The sequence below is a fragment of the Musca domestica genome, unplaced genomic scaffold, assembly GCF_030504385.1.
Source record: "Musca domestica strain aabys unplaced genomic scaffold, Musca_domestica.polishedcontigs.V.1.1 32, whole genome shotgun sequence".
NCBI classification, from domain to species: Eukaryota; Metazoa; Arthropoda; class Insecta; order Diptera; family Muscidae; genus Musca; species Musca domestica.
In genome coordinates, this window is record NW_026712311.1 from 7,736,269 (window position 1) to 7,750,289 (window position 14,021).

General features: G+C 38.2%; 1 long non-coding RNA gene across 1 annotated transcript in view; it reads left to right on the top strand.

Moving 5' to 3' along the window:
* Positions 1-1,129: 1,129 nt before the first annotated feature.
* The window catches only part of LOC109614540 (uncharacterized), a 99,225-nt gene continuing 86,333 nt past the window's right edge, over positions 1,130-14,021 (top strand). Inside the window, exon 1 of the long non-coding RNA XR_002195602.2 lies at positions 1,130-1,197. This is a non-coding gene — a long non-coding RNA (uncharacterized LOC109614540). The remainder of the gene's footprint in view (positions 1,198-14,021) is intronic.

A 14,021-nucleotide genomic window follows, 5' to 3' on the forward strand; every position in this document is an offset into this window, starting at 1 on the left:
AATTTCGAAAGAAAATAATTTTCTGCACATAGAGAGGATGTATAATCCGATATTTCTCAAACTGTGCAAATCCTAATATTTGCATGGGGTGTACAATATTGATCTACTCCATCAAGTCCCCAACCCACATAGGTCAAAATTTTGAATAATTATAACTTTTACAAAATGTGATGTAAGTGTCCGATTGTCTTCACACATCACAATATTTTTATTAACCTAAGGCCTGGTTTGAAAATTGAATATATCGGTCCACTTCTTCTGGTACCTCTCCCACAAAGGGTCAAAATTTTGAATATTCACGAAGCTCATAAAACGCGAAAATTTATATCTGATTCCATTCAGACTTGGCACATTTCAATTCTTCCATCAACACAAAATCTGTTATAAAGTTGGTAGAGATCGGACCATTCCTTCTGGTACCTCCCCCCAAAGGGTCAACGTTTTGAATTGATTATAAAATCATCCGGTTCCCTTCAAATTACACACAGCACAATATTTTTGATAGACAATGGTCTGGTGTGAAGATGGGATATATCGGTTCACTCCTTCTGGTACCTCCCCCATAAAGTGCCAAAATTTTGAGTATCCATGAAGCTCATAAAACGGAAAATTAACATTCGATTTTATTCAGACTTTGCACACCTCAATATTTTCATCAACACAGGATCTGTTATGAAGATGGCAGATATCGCACCATTTGTTCTGATACCTCCCCTACATAGGGTTCACGATTTTAAAAAACAAATCGTTCAAAGAAAGCGAAATAAGCATCCAATTCTCTTCAAATCTCACACATACAAACATGTTTGCTAACACAAGATCTGTTGTGAAGATGATGAGCCACAAAGGGTCACAATACTTTTATCTGTCACGTTTTAATATTTATATCATTATTAGGTCAGACTCGAATTGGTCAGATAAAATACTAATATTGGCCAACTGTTTCGGAACCTCACCCATAAAGAGTCAACAGTTTGAATAATGGTTAGGCAAGGCTGTATACATCTATTGGTAAATCCGACTGATAATATGTTACCTGTTTTTTTATTCTTCTCTTCCGAAATATTTTCTAGTTCTTTCCCTGTTTATGCTGAGTTCTATACCAGATATTTATTATTTCTTTTCAGAATTCGGCAAGAATTTTGGAGACCAACTTCGTATGAAAATCAACAGCCGGTGGAGTGTGAGGCCTTCAAGGTAAGTTGTTCCCCCTCAAAATATTCTTGTGACATTTAAAGACTATCCATTCCTACGTGTAAAAAATTCCATAACTTTTCCAAAACTATTTAAATTTTGCTCAAAATTATATTTTCCTTCGTTTCAAATCAATGACTGAATAACACCCTTTTCCATTCCGCATCTATGTGTGTGTGTGTGATTGTCTCTCTCTTTTTGGTATTTATTCAATACTAAATGCTGTGCAAATATTCGGATGCTACCATAACCAATGAATGACGTCAATAGCGGTTGGAAGCAACGGCAATTGCATTTCGCAACTATTCTCTGCACCAAAGAGGGGGCCCTGCTTATGCGGCATAGTTACATAGTGTGACTGCTTCTGCTTGCATTTCGAAGACGTCAACGCATCACCCCAAAATCGTGATTTTGTTGGTCATCATAAAACGCACTTTAAACACGTTTGAATAGTTGTTTTGATTTAAGGAGGGTGGCTTCTGGCCAGGTCAATGTAAAACGACTGCAGCACTAATATCACTTTTAGCACTTCATAATATCCGACAAATATTGCCGCCATTCTCATCATCATCATTGTCGTCGTCATCACTGGCGTTGCCACCACGAAAAACGTAAAGTACCATCATCAACAGCCATAACAGGTTAAAATACCAGCTATTCATTTGTTACGCCATTCCAGCTCCCCAACAACCCAGTAGCGAGGTTTTGTGTTTTAGGAATTTTTGTAGGCAGTGGAGTAAGTGAAACAACGAGTATCATCTAGTTAAGGTAGCACATTTTTAGGTTGGAAATGGGACGTTTTTTTAACATCCACCCCTCACCTCTCCTAGCATCATGTCGGTGTTCCCTTTCGGACCACCCGCCGGCCTAGAGTTGGATTTTACTTTCAGCCCATGTCTATTATGGCTGAATGTTTTTTGCTGTCTGCCTCAGTTGTGGTGGGATGGTTCATTTTGCGTCGCTTCGCCGCTGGAATCGGTAGGTGGTGGTGATGGTGGCAACACTGGTGTTATGTTCCAAGGTTATGTGTGTGTAATGAAAAAAATATTTGTTAAACGATTTCTGTAAATAAAAGCGAACACAAAAAGCTGCTGCTACTTCATAGAGTGAACAACAAAAACACAGAAAATAGCAACAGCAATGGCGTTCATGTGTGTTAATGGTGGTACTGGTGGTTGTTTGGATGGATGTATATATTTCAAGGATTGGAGGTGGCGGTACATCTCATGGACCATAATTTAAGGACTTTAGAAGGTGGTAAAAGGATGTAGTATTGAATGTCTATGGTATCAGATTTAGAACCTCTTTTTGGCTTATGGTTTTTGAAAACTCAGGGAGCAATGAATTTGCGGAATTAGTGTCCAAAATTGATTGAGAAAGAAGTCTAAAAATTTGCACTCATGTGTATTTTGCCAGTAGGCAGGGCATGTCTGTTCCCGTTTTCGCATAACACTCTTATAACAGTACCTCTCAATATTCGGTATTTTGATGATTTTAGCGACAAAATAAACCGGATTTGTTTCAAAATTTGTATTTGAAGTTCGTAAACAATACTTTAACCTATGAGAGAAAATTTCTCTCTTATTTTGGTACTTGAAGATATTTGCGACATTATTCAACGGAATTGTTTTAAATTTCGTAGTTCAAGATCCTATTGGGTACTATGACAGAAAATTGTGTATGCCAGCATATAACGGGTTTCATTCAAATATCATTTTACGGCGAGTTTTTGTTTAAGTTTTTAAAGTTCCTTCCAAATGGTGGAGGCTATTAAAAGTTCGGCCGAACATAGGTGCTTTTTACTTGTTACTAAAACTACATTCAGTCATCAATAACCCATGGTCTTCACAGAAGAAACTTGCTGGGGTATGCCCGTGTTACCAATCATCAGTTGTGATTGACTGGACTCGGGAAGTTAAGGTGGAACATATCGAAAAGCTCTCGACAATACGTAATTTAACGCATAAGGCAAATAATTCACATTAACTTGTTTTGGGTTACGATGAGACAGACTTGCTACTTCAGAGGGCTTGTCAAAGGGTAGTTAGTGAGTTTGTGAATAATTTCCTGTCCTCCGACCAACAGAATCGTTAGCTGGGAGTACATTTTGAACTGTCTTACCTTAAGTTGAGTGGCCGGTCTTTCATACAGGGTCTACGGCTCGTTGTTCTGCAGGAGCTTCAGCTCGTTGTCACACAGGCGTTTCGGCTCATTTTTCGCATGAGCTTCAGTTCATTATTCCGAATGAGCTTTGGCTCGTTGCACCAAATATAGCTCAAACATTGATAGTTAATTAGAGGTAGCCATAAACCTTGGTGCTAACTAGACTAGTTTCCTAGCCCTTGCGGACGACACAAACAGCTAAAAACGAACATACCCCCAATAAGCTCCCGGATAAGAATGAGTTTCGATCCATCTCAGAAGGTCTGAATATCTGTTCTCGAACATACCTACCATGAGTCGGTGAAACTTAATAACTTATGACGACCAGGATATCTTCCCCAAGTATCTCTGCAGTTACTTGCCGTCCCCGAACGATTATACCATCAGTCTCCAACCCGTCTCTGATAACCTGGACATCAAAATCTCAACCATCTACATCCTAAACCTCGATTATCTATACATCTAAGGTGACCTGGACCTCTGCTCTCGAACATACTCACAGTGAGCTGGCGAGCACTTAGAAGGCCTGGACAGCTGCTTCTGAACATACCTACCATGAGCTGTCGAAGCCGAAAAACCTAAGGCGACTTGGCGATCTTATTCTGAGTATCTCTACAGTGAATGCCGTCCCCGAACGATTATACCACGAGTCCCCAATCCGTCTCAGATGACCTGGACATCAACATCCCAATTACCTAAATTACCCTAAACCCTGATTATCTGACACCTGACACCGTTTGTCCTCAAGTCTTAACAACTCCCGAGCACCCTCGAAGACAAATCGCTATACTATGATTCATATTTACCTTCTCGTATTTGATTACGAGTAGATTCTAGTATTTAAATCATTAAAACATCAGCTTAATTCCCCCAGGAAAGGGAGAAGTTTCCTCTTCTTATTTCTTAAGATTGAGTGGGTCTTTATGGAGATCCTGGGAGCTGACCTTGCCTCTAACGACAAGAAAACAAAGTTACGCTAGGGTCGAAAACGAATTAAGACAGGAAGCTAAAATTGTGCACAGATCAGTCTATTCTCTGCTGGCAGGTCAAGTTCGAAGACGGGCTATATCGGTCCACGATATCGTATAACCCCCATATAACGGTACCCTCGATATTCGGTATTTTGATGTTTTTAGCAACATTTTTCAATGGATTTGTGTACAATTCTACACATGGAATTCTTTGTGAATATTTTAGCCACTCACAGAGAATTGTCTATATAGGTCCACGACGTCGTATAGCCCCCACACAACGGTACCCACCGATATTCGATGCTTTGATGATTGAAGCCATATTTTTCAATGGAATTGATTGAAATTCCACACAAGAAGTTGCTTCTAAGTACTTTGCCACCTGGAAGAGCATTGTCTATATAGGTTCAAGATATCGTGAACTCTCTTCTATTGTCCAAAGAAGAGATGGGGCCTTCTTTTATTGTGCTCTCTTCTATTATCCATAGAAGAGATGGTGCTCTCTTATATTATCTATAGATCAGTTGGTGCTCTCTTATATCGTCCATAAAACAGTCGGTGCTCTCTTATATCGTCCATAGAACAGTTGGTGCTCTCTTCAATTGTCCGTACAAGAGATAGCGTTCTCTTCTATGGTCCATAGAAGATATAGCGCTCTCTTCTATCGTCCATAGAAAAGATAGCGCTCTTTTCTATCGTCCATAGAAGAGATAGATCTCTCTATCGTCCAAAGGAGTGAGCTGGAGCTCTCTTCTATCGTCCATAGAAGATTGATGGGACCTCTCTTCTATCGTCCATAGGAGACAGGTGGAGCTTTCTTCCATCGTCTATAGAAGAAAGCTGGACCTCTATTCTATCGGCCATGGGATCGTTTATAGAAGACCAGGAGCTCTTCTATCGTCCACAGAAGACAAGAAGCTCTTCTATAGTCCATAGAAGACCAGGAGATCCAGGAGCTCTTTTTTCGTCTGTAGAGGACCAGGAGCTCTTCTTTTCTCCATAGAAGACCAGGATATCCAGAATATCCCATACAACTGTAACCCCTGATATTCGGTATTTTGATGACTTTAGCAACTTTTTCCAATGGAATTATCTCAAAATCCACACAAGGAGTTCCTGCCAAGTATTTTACCTCTTGAAAGATGAATGTCGTTATGGGTCCACATTATGTATAGCCCCCATAGAACAGTTTTCATTTTTGTGATATTTTTCGACGTTTTTTTTTTTTTTTAATTTCAAAATCCTTCAAAATTGTGGAGGGTATTAGTAGCTGCTTTTTTTTACTAGTTTTTTTTATAAAAATCGAAATTCAGTTATAATTTGGCTTAAATAACTCTTATCTCTCGGGAAACATAAATTTCATACATTTTTGTAGCTCATTGCCGATTCGCTAACCTCCCAAGTACCTTGTCTTTGTTACATCTACCCTTAAATGGCCTGTGAATTCCAAAGAACTCTATGGCCTACAAAATTCCATTGAATACACTTCGCGGTACAATGCAACCCATCCGTGTTCTTTTTTATTTACAAAAGCGAGGAACATTGCCACACATCATCATCATCAGCAGTAGCATCAGAGAGGCTGTGACAACGGCAATGTTGTGTTGTTGTTCGGTTGGTGGGGTAGCAATGACGTTCATGTTGCTTCTGCTCCTGCGAAGCCATAGAAAAAAGAATGACGACGTGGGCAATGATGATGATGTTGATGATGGTAATGTTGCTGGTGACGGCTTTACGAGTTAAGTTTAGTGCCTGACGACGATGAGTGTTATGGCACAAGTCGGACGGACGGGCGGGCATATGGTGATGGTGGAAGGGAAAAACAATAACGAATACTTGTTGTTGTTGTATTGCTCGCTAACAAAAATAGGCTTAATGGCCAACAATAACAAACAGTGTTAAGGCTTTGGGCAATATGTCGTCCAACGTGTTATACATAGTATTTTTTTCCTTTATATATATAACCTCCATTAGGCATTGCGTAGGGTATGTGGGGCTTGTCATGCGATTGGTGACACGGGGATAATCAATTGTGACAGAATACTATGGCAAAATAGGCTCGGATTAGCCATAGAATATCTCATAGGCAATTCTGTTGAAGAATGTTGAATGGTAGCAGTCCTTCTGTGGTCCATTGAGGGTTTTTATGGAAATTGTGGCCCAAAACAAAGCGTTGTAGGGTCTATAGAAGGTGGACCATTCCCACTTTGTTTCCACATAGATATACGGCCGTGTGTTGCTATTGCATTTCCAAAGTACCCGAAACTTTACATGAACTGCGTCCAAAGTATTTTTCTCAATGTCATGTCGTTTTTTTTTCTAACTTTTTACATTGTTTTTGCGGAATTTCTGTTGTGGAAGTGAACTTTTCACATTTTTTCCTTAGCCATTTTGTTTAAAGACAATGTAATGCTGTTGACTTTTCGTTGGAAGCACAATGCAAGAAGAAGCCTTTATCTCCCAAAAAACTTTGTGTTTTTTGTCACTCGGTTCTCGGACTTGGCATTTTTGGTTGGCTAACGCCACTTAAACCCACAGTCAAAACAAAACCAGAGTTGCTGTTTAGTTTTTGCATCGCCTTTTGTCTTTGTAAAGTATCCATCTCGTGGTCTCGCCTCCCCGGGACGGACGGACGGACACTATACTGCACATGAAGTACACGTGTATGTCACCACTTTTTTTCTTCTTCTATCTCGAGCAAAAAATACAACAACAAAAGTACTGTTTATTTTTAGGGAATATGAGAAGAACATTGAACGCCTTTTGTTTAGATGGACTTGTTTTTTGTTTTTTTTTTGTTGCACTTCTGTGCTCATATTTCACTTATTTTGTGCCATAGAGATGTGTTGTCGTTGACGCCTTAGGTGACCGGGTCAATAAAAGGACCTGCAAAATAGAACAGAAAAAAAAAACAAATATTGAAGTAGTTGTCCCCTCTGTATTGTCATAGACACACACACACACTCTCACCCATGTCTATGCCACCCAAATACCTCTCTCTCTCACCCTATAGGCCACTTGTCATGTGTTTTTCAAAGACTAAACATGGCAAAAAACAAACAAACGATTGTGTCAAAGTCCCAGCTTGTTGCATGCCAAAAGTTCAAAACGTATTTAAACTAAAGCAGATTTTTTAAGTATCGACTTTTGGCCGCACAAAATTATATTGGCAATTTATTTTTGTGTGTGCCTTATGGAGGTTTTCTTTGAATGGAAAAATTTTAGACAGATTTCTACATAAGTACAATATTTCCTCTTTTCTAATCTTATAGAAAATTTCAAGTCGGAAAATTGCAATAAAAAGTCTTTTGTGGATGTCTGGAAGGTCGGCAAAAAGACCTCCAGAAGGTTTATTCCTATATACTTCCTAGGCATTATTTTCTCAGTACCGAAGACCTCTAGGAGATATTTCTCCTATGACGAGGATATTTCTCCTATGACGAGAATATTTCTCCTATGTGCAGAATAATCCAAGATAAATACGCCTTTATGAAGTCTTGTTTACCGCCAACTTTCAAAGTTTGCAGGTAGTAGCTTATTCTTCTTGGATTTTATGAATAGCTCAATAAAAAATATTTTTAACAAATATTCGATTTAATGTAACAAAACAAGGAGGATATATACTTACCGATTTCGAGAGAGTTTAACTTTTTACTCGAATTTGATCGAGTTTTTTAGGAGGTCTGTTGTAAAAAAACCTTATGTTCTCAGAAGTACGTTGCCCGCATGAAAAGTAAGTAGGCAGATCTAAGTTAAATCAGTTGAAGGAAGGATGCCAGTTTAATATGGAATTCGGAAGTAAAAAGGGCAGAGTTTCGGATTGCTCGATACATACACTCCCTGCTCGAATTCAAGCGTTAGTACTCCTGAAACACACAAAGAATGGAGTATGCCACTGGAATAAGAGCGAGTATGATTTGCTTTTGAGTAATAAAAAAATCTATTTTCCTCTTGGCTTAGGATCTGACTTCCCCTTTCCCAAATCGTTCTTAGTACCACACAAACGTGCGCACATGGACACACATATCAGGACAAAAAATATATTTTTCCCTCGATTTCAATCTTAGAGTAAACTCTTACTCTATTTTGAGAATTTCGACTTCCACCCTAATATTTCTGACAGGAATGCTCCCAACATAAAGCACAAGAGTGAAAGCTCGGACTACACTCGATATGTGGACGGTCCTCGGCTCGCGATTATATTTTATAAATAATGAAATATATATTACCAAAGTTACATTGGAAGCTATACATTGGGAACTAATATTTCCGGAACGGTCCCTAGCTTTCAAAAGTCGACATAGTGAGATTCGTTTAATGAAAGGATAATCCCAGAACTCTTGGAAGCTAAAAGTTGTCTGGAGTTAAAAAATTCACGCTCAATGGAATGACGTAAATTATCGGACATAAACTTCGTTTCCGCGGGACTGCAAATGATGTGACATGGCAGACCACTTCGTTACAATAGTATCCATCAGGAGACCAACCAATTTCCTAAGATCAAAGTCATGAAAACCACGGCATCAGATAAATATACAACACATTTGATGTCCAGGTAAAATATAAGTGTTTTTAGGATATAATTTCTGCGGCTGCTTGCTTTAACATTTGCGGCTGGTCTAATAACTGGAATAAGACCAAATTTTCCAATAGAAGAGACGGATTGGAAAATGAAGATGGCAAGTATCGCAAAAAAACTTCAATGACCCCAGAGTTACAGAACTGATAATGGGCGACAATCAGCTACTTGGTGAGCATAAACTGAAGGAGTACCTAGAATATCTGAAGGTTTTCAGCATCATTACCGAATCAAGTAAATTATGAGTAACCGTTTAGAATCTTTCGAATTCTGAAAAGGAGGACAATCGGAGGATTGCCTCCTTTAACGGCGTACCGTTGAAAAATCAAAAAAGACAGGCACTATAGTGAAGCGAGGAATTTTATGCCGTGCACGAGATCTTCCAGACAAGATTTATTTTCGATATTACTGTTACTGTTACGGATCTAAACAATTAAGTTACTAGTGGATATGTTAAGTAACACCAAGCAAACTAAAAATAGAGATTTGTAGTAAAAAATAATGAGGGTATAAGGTATGATTTGATACAGCCAAAACGTGCCTCATCAAAAAACGGGTTTAGACCCTAGGTCTTTTTGGACCAAATCCGTTTCAGGACATTTAGAGTAAATTTAGCGATGTCCTCCGTCCGTCTGCCTGTATGTTGAGTACCTAATTTGGTACATCACAATATTATTACCAAACTTTGAACGAGTTCAGAGATGGACGATAAGGTCCACTCCTTCAGGTACCTTCCCCACAAATAGTCGACATTTCAAAAAAAAAAAAAAAAAAAAACAATAAATAAATAATAATAATAAATACAAATATATACAAATATATATAAATATATATAAATAATAATAAATAAATTAAAAAATCACAGAGCAGAAAGAGAAAGGATAATCCAATTTTATTCCAACTTTGCAAATCGTAGTATTTTCATCAGTGCTAAATGGAACGAAACTGGACAATATCGGTCCACTCCATCAAGTACTTCCCCTACAAAGGGTCAAAATTTTGAATATCAATGAAGCTCATAAAACGCGAAATTAACATTCGATTCCATTCAGACTTGGCACATCTAAATATTTCCATCAACACAAGGTGGCAAAGATAGGACCATTCCTTCTGGTACCTCCCCCACAAAGGGTCAAAGTTTTAAATAATCAAAACGATCATAGGTTGTAGTACCCATTAGGATCTTCCAGTACATAATTTGAAAGGATTCCGGTAAATAGTGTTGATGAAATCATCAAAATACTGAATATCGGGAGGTACCGTTTTATGGGGCTATACGAAGACATGAATCTGCATAAAAAATTTTCTGTCATGGATTGTACAGGGTTGCCCATATTCGACGGACCCATCTGGCAACGCCATAACATTTGACAGAGATGTCACATCGCTTAATGACATACCGCGTTTGAAGCGTCAGTCCAAGCAGATTTTTACCATGAACCAATACACGCCACGCAAGTGCTCTGAAATTTACATTCAACAGAAGAAGTCAATTGTGAAAACTCAACGTGCTTTTAAAACATTAAAAAATGTGAGAAGTGCACCTTCTAAGAACACCATTAAGCGTTTATACGAAAAATTTTCGACTGGTAAGGCTCTTTCTAATCCGAAGAGGCCATATAAAAGTCGACCAAGGCGATCGCCAGTGTTGAGAGGTCCCCAAGAACATCCTAAAAACGCCGTTCTCAGCAGTTGGGCATGGCTCCGTCCACTTTACAACGGATTATTCTCATTGATTTGCATTTGTTCCCGTACAAAATTCAATTGACGCAAAAAATGTTGCCTGCCGACAAGCCTCGTCGATTGGAATGGGCACAAAGGCCCCAAAGGTCCGTCGAATATGGGCAACCCTGTAGTACCCATTACGGACTTTAAATACAAAATTTAAAACAATTCCGTTGAATAATGTCGCTAAAATCATCATAAAAACGAACATCGGGAGGAATAGTTAAATGGGGGCTATACGAAAGTTTTTTGAGCCTGGCTTATTTCAGGGTGCTGCGATCACCTCAATTCACATTAGGACAAATCTTAAGTCTCGTAAATCGATCAGTAAATTCACGCCCAGGACTGTTCAATTTTGAGTAACAACAACAAATTTGAGTGCAAAGTTGTAGTTGTTCAGTTTTCCATAAAGAAGGAGGTCCAGTCGCTGGATTTCATGATTTTCCATTTCGCAAGGACTTGGCACACTCAATTTTTACCGAGAGAGGGAACATCTTTTTTGTAGTCCTGCCAAGTCCACTTACCTGACTTTTGACGTACTATACATGCAACTTTTTCTGCCTTCCTTCTGTCTAAATTTGGCTACGGAGGTGTCCGAACCTGATTACGGGAATAGTTATTTATCGGCAAACCTTATAGACACCAAAACAACAAAACAGAAATAAACTAAACCATTTTCCCCAACACCCAGCCAGGGAGTGATCAAATGGTATGGAATACCTCACCGAATTTCGCTTAGAAGACAACCTGCAGCAATTTTCCCATCAATACTAGAAAAATAATATTTTACGTAAATATAATTTTTGAATATTTGTTTCGTTTTGACGTCACCAAACGTAACACTTTTTCTTTTTCTCTAAAAATACCAACAAATTCATATTCATACGAACAGAAGGAGGAACATATGGCATGGATGTTTTTTGTGTATGTGTATTAGTTTTAAGAAAAATTCTTGGGCACCGATTTAAGTTTTCATTCATCCATTGAAATACGTCAGGTAAAAAGTACGTAGTTGATAATAGGTCAATGGATACCTTCAATTAAAGAAAAGAAAACAAAAACTGGGAGCAGTACGTCATAAATGTCGTGACTTGACAAGTTATCGTTTATTAATAGCTAATTCAAACACCTGTAGTTTAAAATGTAAATATTTTATTGACAAACTTAATTATAGGAGTTTATTTAAAGATTTGAAAGGGGGGAGATTCGTAGGGAGATACGTTGGTAGTTTTCGAGGTTAGCAATTAATTGTTGGTTGTGGAGAAATACACATGACATATATTTTTTGCTTGAGACTTTATGCAGATGTTAGTTTAGATTATTTCCCCAGTAGATGGCGTTTAAAAATAATTTTGAAATCCGCAATATAACTTAAAGGAAACAATATCCTAAAAGTTACACTCCTCCTACCTTAAATCTATGATAAATTTAAACGAGATTTTCCGTAATTTTAAAGATTGCCCTTTCAAACACCAACCTCCACCTCCTCACACTCTTTATTCACTAATACGATTAAGAATAGCTAAGGGTTTTCTGGTCATGACCCCTGGCCACAAGATCCTCTTCTTCTTCTACTTATTGCTCTTTAATTCAAGTGTAAATAGAATTAAAGAAAATCATGTCAATACGTAAATGTGCTGTTCTATGTAGCGTTGGCAAGACAATGAACTGGCAAGACACACCAATAGAACCCTGCAGAACCTCGCTCGCACAATTGTAAGAATACAAACACGCACACAGCCACACTTCATGATTTTGGAATAAGTCACATGGAAAGTTTTTCCTTTCGAATTTTCTTTCGTTTTTACTTAGATTTCTTTGCCACAAAAGATAGCCAAGGTAGAAAAATTGAAGGGTAGGGGTAGGAGAAGACATCATGAAGGGGTTGCTGCTGAGGCGACATGGCAACCGAATGAACGTGTCAATTGTCCTCGAAAGTTTATTTAAAGAAGAATTGTAGCAGCGCCAGCAGCAGCAGCTGAAGCTGAAACAGTCAACCGTTGCTGGCAATGTATGCTTTGGATATCGGCTGGCCTTCATTGTGGGTAACCACCCAAGCCATGAAAAATCCATTGTTTTTATACCGCCAAGGAGTGTCCTGTTTCAATGTTTATTGTCATAGTTGGAGGTGTTGTTGTTGTTGTTGCTGCTGTTATTACTATTAAGGAAAGGCAAATTAAATTATTATACACATTGAGAATGTAAACAAATGCAAGAAGAAAAAGGTTATAGAGTAAAAGGGGCGATCATATGGCACTTTGGGGATACTTCAGAAGCAAGCGGACCATATTGGCAAAATTTGTGGGCATTATGACTTATCGTGCGCTGAAATCGAAGTATAATTGGAAATCAAGAGGTGATGGGATTTTGCAAAATATATCCACTAAGGAAAATTGCGGACGTCCGACATGACTGTACAAAGTCTGAAGTTTTTTCCGAAGCGTCTGACAGACTTCCGTCAGAATTCTGTTCGTTTGTATGAAACTAATTCTTTTAATATTGAAGATTTTTATACCCTTAGCCATATGGTAGAGGGTTTATACATTTTGATACGGCCAAAACTTGCCTCATCGAAGTAACGGGTTTAGACTCTAAAATGTGATGTAAGGATCCGATTGTCTTCAAATTAAACATATCACAATAATTTTAGTAACCCAAGGTCTGATGTAAAGATGGAATATATCGGCCCATTCTTTCTGGTACCTCCCTCACCAAAATATCAACATTTTCAAAAAAAAAATAATTTACCGCAGAGAAAGAGAAACGATTATCCGATTTTGCTCCAACTTTGCAAATCCTATTATATGCGTCAGTGTCAACATTTTAAATAATTACAACTCTCATAAAATTTGATGTAAGAGTCCGATTGTCTTCAAATTTCACATATCAGAATACTTATATTAACCCAAAGTCTGGTGTTAAGATGGAATATATCGTCCCCACGTTCTTGTACCTCCCCCACAAAATATCAACATTTTCAAAGAAAATAAATTACTACACAGAAAGAGAAAGGATTTGGCTCCATCTTTGCAAAGCGTAATATTTGCATCAGTGCTAGGTCAGGTGAGAAAATAGACAATATCGGTCCACTCCATCACATACCTCCCCCACAAAGGGTCAAAGTTTTGAATAATTATAACTCTTATAAAATGTGATGTAAGAGTCCGATTGTGTTCAAATTACACACATCACAATAATTCTGTTAACACAAGACCTGGCATGAAGATGGGATATATCGGTCCACTCCTTCCGGTACCTCCCCCATAAAGGGTCAACATTTTGAATATTCATGAAGCTCATAAAACGCGAAATTAACATCCGATTCCATTCAGACTTGGCACATCTCAATATTTACAGTAGCACAAAATCTGCTATAAAGATCATAGAGA